A 14,142-nucleotide genomic window follows, 5' to 3' on the forward strand; every position below is an offset into this window, starting at 1 on the left:
ACTTGAGGTTCTCTAAGGTTATCTGTGCCCAGCTAGAATCCATGTTGGTTACTTACAGATTACCAGGGACCCCAGGTAAACAAGGTTATGTGACAACACAGCTCTTAGAGATGCAGAAGCAATATTGGGGAGGAGGAAGAGCATGGATGTTCATCGCACCAGATACGTTTGGCATTGAGAATGTGCTGCCAAGTAAAAGATCTGTCTTATGTAGTTTCATGCGCATTTGTGAAGAATAAGTTAATAATTATTTTATTTGTTTAGACAGAATTTTTACACAATATAATTTATTTTATGAGAATGAAAATATTTTTGTAATAATACGTATTTCTTTTGGACTCAATGATCATAACGGTCTTTTCCAATCTAAATGTTTCTATGCTACATATAAATGGATTGATGTTATCCTTCAATGTAATGTGTTAACAACTTGTATTTAAATCACAGTTAGAGTAAGTAACCCAATATACAAAACCAGCTAGTTTCAGGTGGAATGTCTGGGCAGTTGTGCTGTTTTTTGAAGAAAACTGGTGTAAGCAACTGTTCATTTAGGAATCTGATGCTGCTTTGAAGACTTGCTGTTTCTCTTCCAGGTTTAATGACAAACCTCTCTAAACTGAAAAACGATGGTAACTAAAACTGCAAAACCAAACAGGTTTTTACATACACGTTTGGGTTTTTTTTATATCCTACTTCATATTCTTCATTTTTCAGGGCTTGTGCCTGCCATCTCATACATTTACTTTCATGTATCAGACTACAGGCTATTCTTTTCCCTTTTCTCATGTTTGGGAGAATTACTGACAGATACAGAAAATTATTCCTGAAAGTTCTTTCAAGTGTAAGTCTAGACATTAATGACCACATTTTTCCAAGTACCTGTAAAGTTAATTTTCATTGTTTACTTTGTAGAGTCTAAATGGTAGTGAAAAGATTTGCAAGGCAGTTAATAATGGTCAGGACACTAACTCCTGCTGAAACACATGCTTTTGTATTTTATTTTATTTTTAGGTTTTAAAATACTGAACTGACTTCTGCCTCTGGAGGTGTTTTGAAAGGACATGCTATCCTTTCTGGGTTTCATTTTGCAGTGTATACTTTTGTTTCTTTTTAGTTGCAAAACTGTTGAAAGTCTTGGTTGGCGGATAAAATCTACAGAAGCTGGAAATGTGCATTTTATTTGGTTGTTCCTTTGCAGTACTTAGGGAGTTTAGAATAACTTAATGTTGAAGCTATTGTAGTGTTTCTTCAACAAATATACTAATATTTTTTTCCTTTCTTGCCTTGCTGCTTGCTTGAAGCATCATATATTTTGTCCAATATGTATGTTGTATTCTATTCCATTTGGTTACTTTGCCAACCTTTCTTGTCTAAGTATTTCTCCCTGTGTTGGCAGGGTCAGAGTCTCTTGGTGACTCCTTCAAGATTTTCTGTTTTCAAGGTATAAGGATTTTTAAAGAGAGAATATTAATCCTCAAAGATAAAAGAAAGACATTATAAAGAAGAGAGGAGCTGTTACAAGAGAGCACATTTGAACCATCTGGGTCGTCAGAAGCATACCAGCCTTGATTAGCAAATGTGGCTCCACCTTGGAGAAACTGAAATCAGGTAATTTCCATAGAGGTAGACATGGGAACTTCCCTCAGAGGAACTCAGTGTACTTTACATTGTCCAATTTAATTTCAAAGATTTGAAGGGGAAGCATGTAGCTTAACTAGAAGGAACATGATACCTGGTGTAAATCACTAATGGAAATTTTTCATTATGTTTCAAAATACTTTGCTGAAGTATGATGCTGAAACTATTGTAAGCAGTATAGCAAAAAAGGACAGGTATTGGATACTAAGTATAGAAGAGATTTTGCAAGAAATGGAGGAATCTTAGAAGGTACTAAAAAATATTGTATGCTTTTTGAGGAAGAGTAACTCAAGTTATGTGAAAAAATAGCAATCTTCTATAAGATAATTGATACTAACTCAAATGTCAGTGTTAATCAATGTATATTAGGACATCTCAAAATTAAATTACAGATAAATGATCTTGGCCTGTGTTGAACAGAACTAGAAAAGAATGACTGAAAAATCACTTAATTGTGAATATGAATCCAAATTAATCCAGATGTATGTGGAAGCACCTACAGTGGGTCTTTGACCTTGCCATCCTAGCAAAAAACTTGAGATTTTAACACCTTCTGTGTTGCTAAAGAATATTTTTTTTTAATTTAAAATGTTTTGTACTTGGAGAGTAGGATAGTAGTTTCATTTGCAATATCATAGAATAATAGAATCACTCCGTTTTACTAAAAATTATTTTCCTAAAATAATAACTTCACTCTGTTTTTCTTAGCTATTATTTAGATAATTGGCTAAGAGATTTTTTATTACATTAGATATTTGTTTCCATGGTATTCTTTATTTAGAGAATTAGTTCTAATAAATAATTCTAATAATCAAAAGGCCCTTTGTTTGAAATGGATTTTTTCCCAGAAGTCCTGTGAGCAGGATCTCTCCTGCAACGGAAATGTGATTAATTTTTTTTGCATGTTGAAAGAAAAACAATGTGGTGCTTTTGTTCCAGCTGTGTTTCTAGTCCTCTTTACATTTTGATTTCTGTGTATGTTTTTATTCAGGCTGTTTGCCTGGAGGGCTGAAGGAGACTTTAGAAGCAGATAATTTATGTAGATAAGCAGGAGTGTTCAAACACTCATTTTGATTGTTATTGGGATGGAAGCATTTATAATTCTTGTTTAAGCCTTATTTAGGCATTTTATTTCAATGGGTGAGAGAACCAAAAGCAGGAGCCTAGATTCTCTAGGCAGTAGAGAGGTAGCAGCACAGTGTGGAGGGCTGGAGTTGGCACTGGTTGAAGTAAACCCTTAAATCAGCAAAAAATGTATTTGAAATATATTTCAAAAATAATAGATATAAATGGTTGATACATTCTGCAGATGAACTATTTAACCACAAGAGAGCAGTGTTATTCCAGGTCTATGTTGTAAATCTTGAATTTAAAAGTAATTTTGCATCGTCAAGTCTAACAGCAAAATGTTAATCTCTTCATATATTTTTCTCCTTAGTGCTACTCACTACATTTTAAAGGTGTATGCTTCTAAGTTAGTGGTGTAATATATGTATTTATATATATTTGGCTTAGTAAAAAGTCAACAGCTAATCTATGCATTTATTCACAAAATGTATCTGCGACTTAATTTTCCTAAACATTGAACATCTAGGAGCACAGACAGAAGTTTTTATGTCGTGAGTTAGAGAAGAGCTTACTCTGGCAGTAAGCTTCTCCTGAGGAAATATCCTCTCATAGCTCGTGTAAAATGACTATTGGAGAAAAATTCTGCTTGTGGTGCAGTGCACAGTTAATGAGTATTGCCATGAAATTGCAGGGATTTGTGTAAATAACTTCTAGGTTATACAAGTGCAAATATGCTGCCACTTACTGGTTAAAAGTCCAAGTGACCATCTGGCATAAAATTTGCCATTTTTCTCTCAGATGAAATATTATACTCTGCTCCTGTAAGCATGCACATTCTTGGTTCTTTAAGCAATTATTTGAATGAGTTTAGGTGCATTTATACAGCTAAGTAAATCTATGATTGAAGGGCTGGGCAAAGTTCGACCTCAGTCCTGCTTTCTGCTTTGCTGCAGCTTCCATTAGAACTGCTGGAGTGGAACTTAGGGCTTTACTTTAAATAAATGTCTTACCCATCCTATCACCTTGAACTGGGCAGAACTTCTGCACTTGCTCTTACCGTTTCTGCTTCCTCTTTAGTACTCTGCATTATACTTAATGGGGAAAGTTAAACTAGATTGATTGATCCTACTCTTTAGTCTCAGCCCATAAAACAGCAGCAGTATTTGCTGGGCAGGAGTTGCCACTGAGCAACACCTGCTAGTAGAAAGGAGGAGTAGCTTAGATTTAGTTTCTTCATGTATTACTGTTGTCTTATGTTTCTCTGATGCATGGTCACTTTAAAGGTCACCTTATGGGGTATTTGGCTTGTTTTTTTGATAGTGAGACCTGTAGGCATTTGTGTTAAAAGGTCTGAAATAGCAGTATAGGTCAGTGAGGGTGGCTGAGTTCTAATACTGAAGTGAGGGGGTGGTTTTTGTGCCATTTAGAGTGGTGCATTTTTGCATGCCTGTTCTGTTGTTTGTTGCTTATTTTGTCTGGCTGGTATTTCAGTCACCTTTTTCCTGTATGCTTTTTCCAGTAGGTGTATTGCTTGACTTACACACTATGTTTGACTGTCACCTACTGGGGCAGGCTTGATAAGCCAGGTTGTTTTTGTTGTGCACTCTCCTTGCCCTTGAGGAAGTGTTTCTGAATAGAGGTCAAGCTCAATGTTCTTGTTTTTGATTTCATTCAAGTTAGGAGCTGCTTTACCAGCATGGCATGTGGGAAAGGAATCTGGAAGTAATTATTTTGAAGTAGTAAAAATAGCTAGTTTGAAGCTGTACTTTGATTTGAATCAGATGAAATGTGGGCTTTATCAACAAGCCTTCTTCCTTATCTACCTTTTTGACCACTCGTATGTCTTTGAACTGGTTGTATTTGCTTCTTGCATCTTCTGTCCCTCTCATATGCACTGACTGCATGTATATAAATAATATTCAGGTTTTGCTTGTTAGGTTTCAGCAGGGTCTTTTTTTTTTCTTTTTCTTTTTTTTTTTTTTCCAAAATTTCTAATAAATCTTCAGTCCATTTATTATTTCTCAGTGGTGGCATAGGCTTTTTATTAACATTTGAAGAATATACCAAACAATATGCTCTACAACTTAGTTTGTCAGTAATATAATGATTTTTGATGTCAAGTTAAAATGTTGAGGTCACAAATAAAAGAAAGAAACATTAACATAAGGCAATCAAAATAAACAGAATTCAGGAGATCCTGCTTCATGCTTTGTAAGCTATTGGTGCTGTTGCTAGGAGAAGAGCATGTTAACAGTCTTCTAAGCTAGTAGTTCCCTGGGGAACCTGCAGAAACTTGGGCTATTTCTACACATCTGTACAAACTCACAATCTTTTCCTTCACTGTACTCCCCTTCTTGCCACCCCCAACCTCCCCAGTGTCATAAAAGCCATGGAGAAAGGTTGTTGCACCTTGAATATAGGACTAAGCCCTTTCTCACGCTCCAGCATATGTGTCTCCCTCCCAGTGAAGACTCAGTGCAGCTTTGAAGAAAGTGGTACACGGCCAGACCTTGACTGAGCACAAAAAGCCACAACAGCTGAGCTGGAACCAGTTGAGGTTCATGAGCACTACACCTGGTGATGTTCACTGGTGCTTTCATTTGGAACTTATTGCTGTTCCATTGCTTAAACAAAAATTTAAGTCTCACGAATTCCATAGATTTTTGGAAAAGTGAGAAGTATTTACTTAACAACAACAACAACAACAAAAAAGCAGGAGCACTCATTACTACAAAAGTAATTATCTAGTGGAGGAATAAGTTAAACTCTGCTTGCTAGAAGAAAGCTTTAAACTGCAGATGGTTAACCATTTGAATCTGTGAAACCTAAAGAAGTTGGCTGAAGGACATATCTGGCCTTTTATGTTCACTTTGAATAAACCTCAGAGTAACACAGAAATTCAGAAAATTATTGTGGTGCATAGTTTTCTTTTTAATAAAAGTGGGGTAAACCAGATGACTATAGATCAATTAGCATGTATCAACCCTAGACAAAAAATTTGTATGATAGGATGATACTGCAGATTTGGAAATACTGAGATGACAGGAGTGATCTCAGGTGACTGTATTGGTAAACAGATCTTTTAAATAATCTTTGACAAAAATAGTTGCAATAGATCACTGTAAATTAAAATACAACATTGAAATTATCAACAAAGTATATGTTAAATGGATGTTGAACTGATTAACTGGCAGATAACATGAATCACTGAAAGGAAGTTGTCACTGTTTGACTCGGTCCGACAACAACGCTCTCGATCCCCTCCCCCTCCCACCCAGCGGGGGAAGGAGAGAGAGAGAGACTTGGCTACATTGAAAACTAAACTACCCAGCTTTAATCAAACAGTAATGATATAAGAAAATATATACAATTATATATAAATATGTTCAGATATGTGCAAAAGCCTCTCACCTCCCCACACCCCCCGCAACTCTCACAGCATCTCCTGGGCTGCGAACAGTCCTGAGAAGTCTTGGAGCACTGCAGGAGAGAGCACAGAGTGAGGAGGGTCAGGAGAGCTCGAGCCTGGGAGTCAGTGGTGCTGGATGGACGGAGTCCTCCCTGGACACCGGCCACGGATGGAAGAGAAGGGAAGAAGAAGCAGGAAGGAAGTTGTCTTCTGTGATCTCTGACCTTCCTCTGAGCTTACGTAGATCTATGGAATGGAATATCTCTGGCCAGTTTTGCTGTCTGTCTAATTCAGCCTCCTACGTAGTGTCTGAGCTGGCAGAGTAAAGATGTGACCTTGAAGACCCAGCAGTTAGAATAACATTCCAGCTGCTATCAGCCCAAGCTGGGACACTTTGCTACTAGTTAAAAGAAAGCTTACTGAAGGAAAAAAATCAGTAAAAGGAAAAATAGCTTCATCCTGGCTCAAACCAGGACAGAAGTATTTCCTCTAGGGTCATAGGGAATGGTTCTAGGTTAATGCAGTTTTGTATTTTTAGTAATGAAAGAAGTGAAAAATTTGTGGATAATTAAAACCAAAAATTACCTCATAAAAAATAATGAAGATGGGAACGATGGCACAAAGCCATGATAATGCCATAATACACTAGGTCTTCAGAAACTGAGTACATTCTAGTACAATCAGTTGGAAAACGATAAAGAGTTTTGTTCAAATTTTTAGGTTTTGCTACTGTATTCTTGCAGAAACAGAAAATCTGTTTGCAGAGGCCTGATTTGTCTGTGAACACATGAAAATAAGGGGGGGAAGGTGCTAAAAGCCTTTATGTGATGGAGAGAAACATAGCACTGTAGCAGGAAGTTGAAACTAGAGTAATTTAAAGGAGAGTTCTTTCAATGATGAACACGACCTCCACAATGCAGAGTGGTGACTCATTCTCTATAGTAGAACCCAAAGTTAGTTTTGCAGTGAACCAACTACAGTTGAACTAACTAAACCAACAACTTCTGATATCTAGGTGATGGAGGCCTTGTAGATGTAAAAGCTTAGGTCTCAAGATATATTAATCAGATGCACTTCCTAAGAGATTTTTCTTGGCTGAGTCACCCTTTGACAATGCTGACTTCCTTCTCTCCCCCTGATGTTTTCCATAGAGAAGTTCTGAAGTATGTTTATTTTTGAATGTATTCATGATAGGTTCTCTAACAAAGAGATAAGCATTGACTGAAAATTTTTATTTTACTTTTACATTGCTAAAGTACTTTTACTTCCTCAGTCGGAGGAGCCTGTGTTTTTCTTGAAGGTGCAGACTCCTTGCTGATATTCAGAGCTTTAAGAAGACTCCATACTTTCATGGAACTCCATAAAATTTAAGTTTGTAGATACGCTGTGCCAGCTGAAAAATGACATCTGCATTATTATATAAGATGTCCCTGAGAGCAGTATAACAACCACAGCCAAAACTTGAAGCTGTCAAGTAACTCAGGAGTGATGATGTAAGCTCTCCCTTTAAGTTAATGACACTGAGGTACCAGAAAGAAAGAACTGGTGAAGGAGTAAACTCTTTCCCAAAAAATCCAGCAACAGGTGCAGTTTCTTTTCAGGTACTTCTTATAGCTGATTAATTACCTTTTTTCCACAAAACTGAAGTAGCTTATCTACTTTAAATTAAATATTGCCCTTTCCCATCTAGCTCTCTACAGGATCTGCAGTGATTTTCTTCTTGAGCTTTGAAGTGACATGAATCTGTTATGAAATTATTTCTGTTGTGCAGAGTTGTGATAGGAGCAGTATTGGTGTCCTTGTTAGGCCCTCGTCTAGAACTAGAGTGCTCAAAAGTGTGACCACAGTGCCAATAAATAAATTCCACCTTTAGCTAGCATTTAATGTACAATGTGACTGTTGGGTGGCAATAGTCAACATGCCAGATAATTTTGCTAGTGGTTTATATTTCAAAACCTGCAAACATGTGGGCCCAAGTAGTGCAACTGCTCAGAAGGGAAATGAAGGCTGTTTGTGATGCCAGGTTGTATTGCTGATATGCTTAGGTCTTGGGCAGGTAAAGGATTTGGCAAAAAACAGCTGGAGTCCAGACACTTTTCCTTCATTCCTTCTTCAGCAAACATTAATGGTAGAATATTTAACTATGACTCCTTAAAACTGGGAAACTGAAAATCTCTTTAAAAAGAAATTAGGTTTCATACTGTTGTAAAATGTGCTTAATAAGAAATGTGGCAGGAATTGAAGCTGATCTGAGCCTTAGGAAAATGTTTCTCTTGAAATCAAAAAGGCAGTTTTATTACAATAAATCCTCCACAGTTATAGCTAGGGAGAATTGAGAAATAACCAAAGACAGAAAATAAAAAGGGGGTTTTAAGTAACTCTTCCTCTGCCTGCTGTGCCCTTGCATGTGATCGCTTGCTTCCACTTAGCACCTTTTAAGTTGCAGTGAAGGCTCCTAGGCCCCTCTCATGGCAAGGTGACAGCAAAGCCTCACAAGAATGTTATTTACTTGCTGCATTCTCCAACTGAGCTGTGAGCTTCTTGCTATGGATCCCTTATATGAAATATCCTGTAGTCTTTGACCTTTCTCAGTTCCAGACCAATCCAGGGAATCTCAGAGAAGGAAGAATTTCTCCTCTCTTTTGGGAGCAGGGAGGAAGTCACTCTGCTCCTTAAAGAACATAACATATGATGTGGAACATACTAAATAAATACCATGCTTCCCCAAAGAAAATTGTATTTGTCTTGATTGTGACTAGTTGGTGTCTTTGGGAAGCTGACTGTAATTAGGGCTGCATGGTGGGCAAGAGATCTAAGAAAATAAAAATGGGGGCTTGATAATCAGTTTTAGTCTTCTCCAGACATGACTCCTCATACAGCAAGCATGGAGGAATGGGAGGATCGAGTGCAGAAGGAAGCAGACTATGGAGCTTATCAAGGTTTCTTCACTTCAATCCACTAATATCTTCAGGTAGTATCTTTTTTGTGTGTATTATCTTTGTATCTACAATTAAGGTAAATATAGGAAGTGTATCTGCTATGTTAAAACTTTCGTTCACATCTAAAGCACACAGTGTGCCAATGTCAGCTGTTTTGAGTAGCTGAAGCTACCTATCCAACATTACCACTGACTTAATTATGTTTCTTAGTTTGTTTAAGGTTTGTCTTTCCACTGGTAGTCTTCAGGGAGCAGCATTGTTGAGGAAGGTTTCCCTTTAATGCCGGAGTGGGAGCAGTCAGCAGACACACGTGCATGTGAATTAGGCCTTAGTGCTGACAAAAGGCACTCCTGTGCACACAGTGCAAATGGCCACTCCTTAATGTTTAATGCAGTAATGGCAGAACTGGTGGTATTGACTGTTTTGTTACAGAGGGGAAATGTCTTGTGCATAGGTACCACAGAAAGCAGTGCCAGCATCCCAGAAGTAGTCATGTACATGGAACTTCATCCCACCAAAACAATACACGTTAAACAAAGTAATGCCCCTTGTGTTCTGGTCTCTCAGTTGATGATATGACCCTCCCCCCTTTCCCTTAGAGATTGAATTGAAAAATATTTATCCACGGCAAAACATGAAAGATACAAACAAGTGGTCTTTAGGACAATACTTCATCTTTCTTGTTGAATCTGTCTCTGAATCTACCATACGTTCCAGTCCTTCCTGTTTTCTTTGGATTTTGACTGGCTGAAGTGACTAGCCCAAGGTTTGCTTCCAGATCTTGGTAGGTCCTGTTGCAGAAATGAGGCTGGGCATCAAGTACAGGTGTAGCTGTAGCTCCTGATTTATTTATTTTTTTGGGTGGCTATATTTATTCCATAAATATGCTTATGTATGAGATAAGCTCATAAGAATCCTCTGCACATATGAATGAACTCTGGCTTTCAAATGTAACAGCTGCTGACCTGCATGAGTAGCTCATAGAAGTGTCATTCTAAACAAAAGGTTAATTTAAGTCTTAGGGTATATTTTCTTGAAGATGATGATTCTAGTAATATTACTTTGTAACCATGTGTTTTCTTGTTCATATAGCTGTTCAATCTTCTTTTAAGTTTTGCTATGTGATTAATGTATTCTTGTAGCAGCAACTTCCATGTGTTGCTTTGCTTTCCCTATGTTTTGATTCAAGGAAAACAGAAGCTCTCATTCTGCCCAAATGTTAATTTTTTTATAGGTGATAATAACAAAACTACAGTCTTTCCTCCTGCTCTGTCCTTTCTGGAGGTTTTTAGTGATTCCAATTGCTTTTTGCCACCCTTCTTTGCACTTCCTACTCTTGTACTTGCACTTTCTAGAGAGGGATGATTAGTATGAAAATTATGGCATAGAACTGATCTCCCTGTTTGTATGAATTCTGGTACACCATTTTAGTTACAACTTCTTATGACACTCAGATCCCCTTCCTAATCTATTACAACACATTTAGAGACCTGTAGAGTACAGGATTCACCTCTTGTCTCCAAAGTCTATTAACATACAATTGTCTGACATGAAATTTATCTGCCCTTGTGATGCTCATTTCCTTGTGTGTTTAGGTCTACGTGGTCCTGCCTAGCTTTTAGGAAACAGTGCTGCTGGTAGCAAAATTCAGTTGTTGTGGATGGATCTGTGTCACAATGTTTAGTAAAACTCTTCCAGAGACCCAAACTAGCCCAGAATATAGTAAAGGTGATCCATTTGTTTTAGTGGCAGAACCAATATAAGCCTTTTCTTTATTCTATGATTGCATTTTCTGTCTGTCTGCCCCTAAATATCTGCTGGAGACTGTACTGTCCACAGCATCACCAAAAGATCAAGAGGCATAGGAGTGGGAACACCATAAACCTATCTTGTTGCTGAAACCAGCACATTTTGGAACTACACCCATGTTAGCTTGGAGGATTGGACTGTGTTGGACACTGGAGAGACCCTGCTTTCCTCACCTTCAGGGGAAAGATGTCTGTCACCTAAATAATTATTTGTAACATGCATATTGTATTGCTTCTTTTCTTAATGAATAGTTATGTTTCCCAGATTCTCTACCCAAGCTGTAAAACCACAGTTAACTCTGTCCAGGACAAAAAAAAAAAGGATGTATGATTAATTTTTCTTTTGCTGTTAAGTTCAGTGATTCAGTTCAATGCACTAGTCAACATGATGTGTTTTGAACCATTAAACATCAACACCCATATGGATAATGCCTGTGCAGGGTAAGGATGTGTACTGGACTTAGCTGTTCTTGAAAATAACACTGCTGTCTCCACTGGGGGAGACTGTGAGTGGTTTTTCCAGTGCTGACTGTGTAAAACTTCTCCTGGAGGAACCATCACAATTCCACACATATATAGGACAGATCTCCAACAGGTTCCAGTCTAGAATCCATTCTGCAGTTCAGCTTGCATCTGAGGGACCCACAAAAACACCTTTTGTTATGATTCTGAAGGGTGTTTTGTTTAAGAAAGTGCATTTAAAATATTGGCTAAATAACACTGAAACCAAACCTATTTCCAGCTCTTATATTCAGTTGTAGCAGTTGCTCTGCACAAACTATGTGTTGTTACTGAAGTCTTTGAGGTACAAGTAAACTCTGCCTTTGGAAATGTATCAAAGTCAAGAAGAGTCCCTGCAGGGGCAGCAGCCCATCAGTGATGACAGGTATTTCTCACTTAGAAATACTCATTGCTGCAGAAAGTCAATATTGCCCTTATTTTCAGTTGCAATTCACATGCCTCTGCCATGTTGCACGTTGTCTGCAACGGAGAAAGGAGAAAGCAGATTAAAACTGACCAAGGACACTAAGCAGAACTAGTTACTTGTACTGAAACAGTAATAACAGACAATTCCCTCTTCTTTACTTACACAGGGAAACACTCTCTCTGGCCTTTGAAAATCTTTCTACTATATGGTTGGAAGATCTGGAAATGCTTTTCTTGCTGGTTATTCCTATGGGCAAATTTAGAGAAAAGCTCTACTCAGTGCACTAGGAAAGGGATTATTTTGTTGGTATGGAGAGAGAGGCAGTGGGAGGACAGACACAGCAGGACTTCTGCTGCCTTGCCAAACCAGTGCTTTCCATCCACTGGCCCTACCAAAGAACTTTCCACACTTCATTCTTCTTTTTTTTTTTTTTTTTTATTAGTTGTCATTCTTTGACATGATGAATACTTACAGCAGTATGTTAAAAAAGATACAGTTAAATCTCTTGGCATCACTGCATAGCAGTCACAGCATTTTCACACAATCTAGTGCTTCCTTTCAGAATGATGCATATGGCATATATACGCACATATGGGGGCTGATTCTTGATCCCAGTGAAGTTGGTGGGACCAGTGTTTGGCCCATAGAGTTGTATAAGATATGTGAATATGTATACATAAAATGCTTTACAATTAACATGACATATACAATCTTGAATTCAAAGATAAGCAGAATATATTTTACATCCAAGTCAAACTTATGCTCTGCACTTAAAGTTTTATGTACCTAAAATATTGGATTATAGAAACAAACAATAGAAGAATAGTTTGCACCAATCAAAGTAATTTGGATACATATTCATGTTATGAAGCTTGCCTTGGGTTTCTGTGTTTTGGTGTGGCTTTTTTCAGATTTGCAGGATCTTTATTCAAATTTAAGTATTGATTTTTGTGGGCCATGAGTGGGGGATGGTGGTGTCAGGAGGGCAATGGGAGTACTTAATGGACAATTCAGCTGAGTTACTTAAAATATAAGGCTGTAAATAATGACTCGTTCTCCAACTGATACCTGAAAATAAAATTACTTGCATGTTTCTCCTTTTCTAGGAGAGTCCATTTGGAAGGACTAGATATGCAGTCTGACTCTGTTTTGTTGGAAACTTGTAATAGAAATTTCAATGGCAGATTGGCAAAGCTGGTGAGAGAGCTGTGCAGTGTGAAATGGGCTTAACTCATGTCCTGTAGTAGCAGCCTTCTCACTGATTGTTTGGGGAGGCTTGGAGTTTCTTCATAAAAACCATGTTTATATAAAAATAATTGACTTAAGTTTTAGATTAGGTTAGATACAACTGCAGATCATGTGGTTTTTTTTTTTCTCCACAGATTCTACTTAATCTCAGCTACTCCTCTCTCTCTTTCTGTATTTCAAAGGAACACATTTTCAGAAATCCTTTTCTCCCCTTTTTGGTGGCTGGAACATTTGACCCTTCAAAATCTAAAGGTAGGTAAAAATATTTTCTTAATTAAATGCATATGTATGCATTATTTTAACCAGCCTAAAAGTTTAACTTATCACCACTTTATTATTGTTATTTATGCAAAAGTTGCCTCTTTGATGATATAAAATCTACACTTAAATAAACTAGGTTTTAATCAAATTAATTTTATTTGTGCGGCAACAAAGTGTTTTAAGCTCCTGATTCTTTCCTTATATGAAAAACTTATTTCAGTTTTAAAACTTCAGTATGTTTTAGCTGCACTGGCCCAATAAGAAAGAAAAATAATTTCCAAGGGCTTTCTGTGAAGTGGCTAAAAGGGCTAGCAAGATAAAAATCTGTATCATCTGCATAGATGTTCTATTCTGTGCGTCTAGCATTCTGTTGGCATCCTGGCAACAAATCCCAGTACAGAAAAGTTCTCCAAACTAGATAATACCAAGTATATATCACAACCACATACACTGGGCACTGGTGCTGTTGGATTGGCTGTATCAGATACAGATTTTCTTCTAAGAGAAATCAAATGCCTTACAGACCCCAGTGACTTTGGCTGCCAGGCATCTGCTGCCAGAGCCTGACTTTTCAGCATACTTTTGTCTAGGGCACCTGAGGCAAACTGGCCCAGACCCAAGCTTGAGTACTGGGTTTGGCTCATGAGTACAGATGCATTTCTGGAGCCACCCTCAACCTATTTCAAGCCTTGTTTCATTAGACAAGATGACTGAAATCAAGCAAGTATGTTCAGTGCACCAAAAAACCCTACCAACTGTTCACTTTAAGAGTTGAAATTGGTGAATTTTAACTTGGTAAGAGCAGACTTGTAAAGGACCTTGTAGGCTCTATTTACAGAAAAG

The sequence above is a fragment of the Apus apus genome, chromosome 3 (genome assembly GCF_020740795.1).
Source record: "Apus apus isolate bApuApu2 chromosome 3, bApuApu2.pri.cur, whole genome shotgun sequence".
NCBI classification, from domain to species: domain Eukaryota; kingdom Metazoa; phylum Chordata; class Aves; order Apodiformes; family Apodidae; genus Apus; species Apus apus.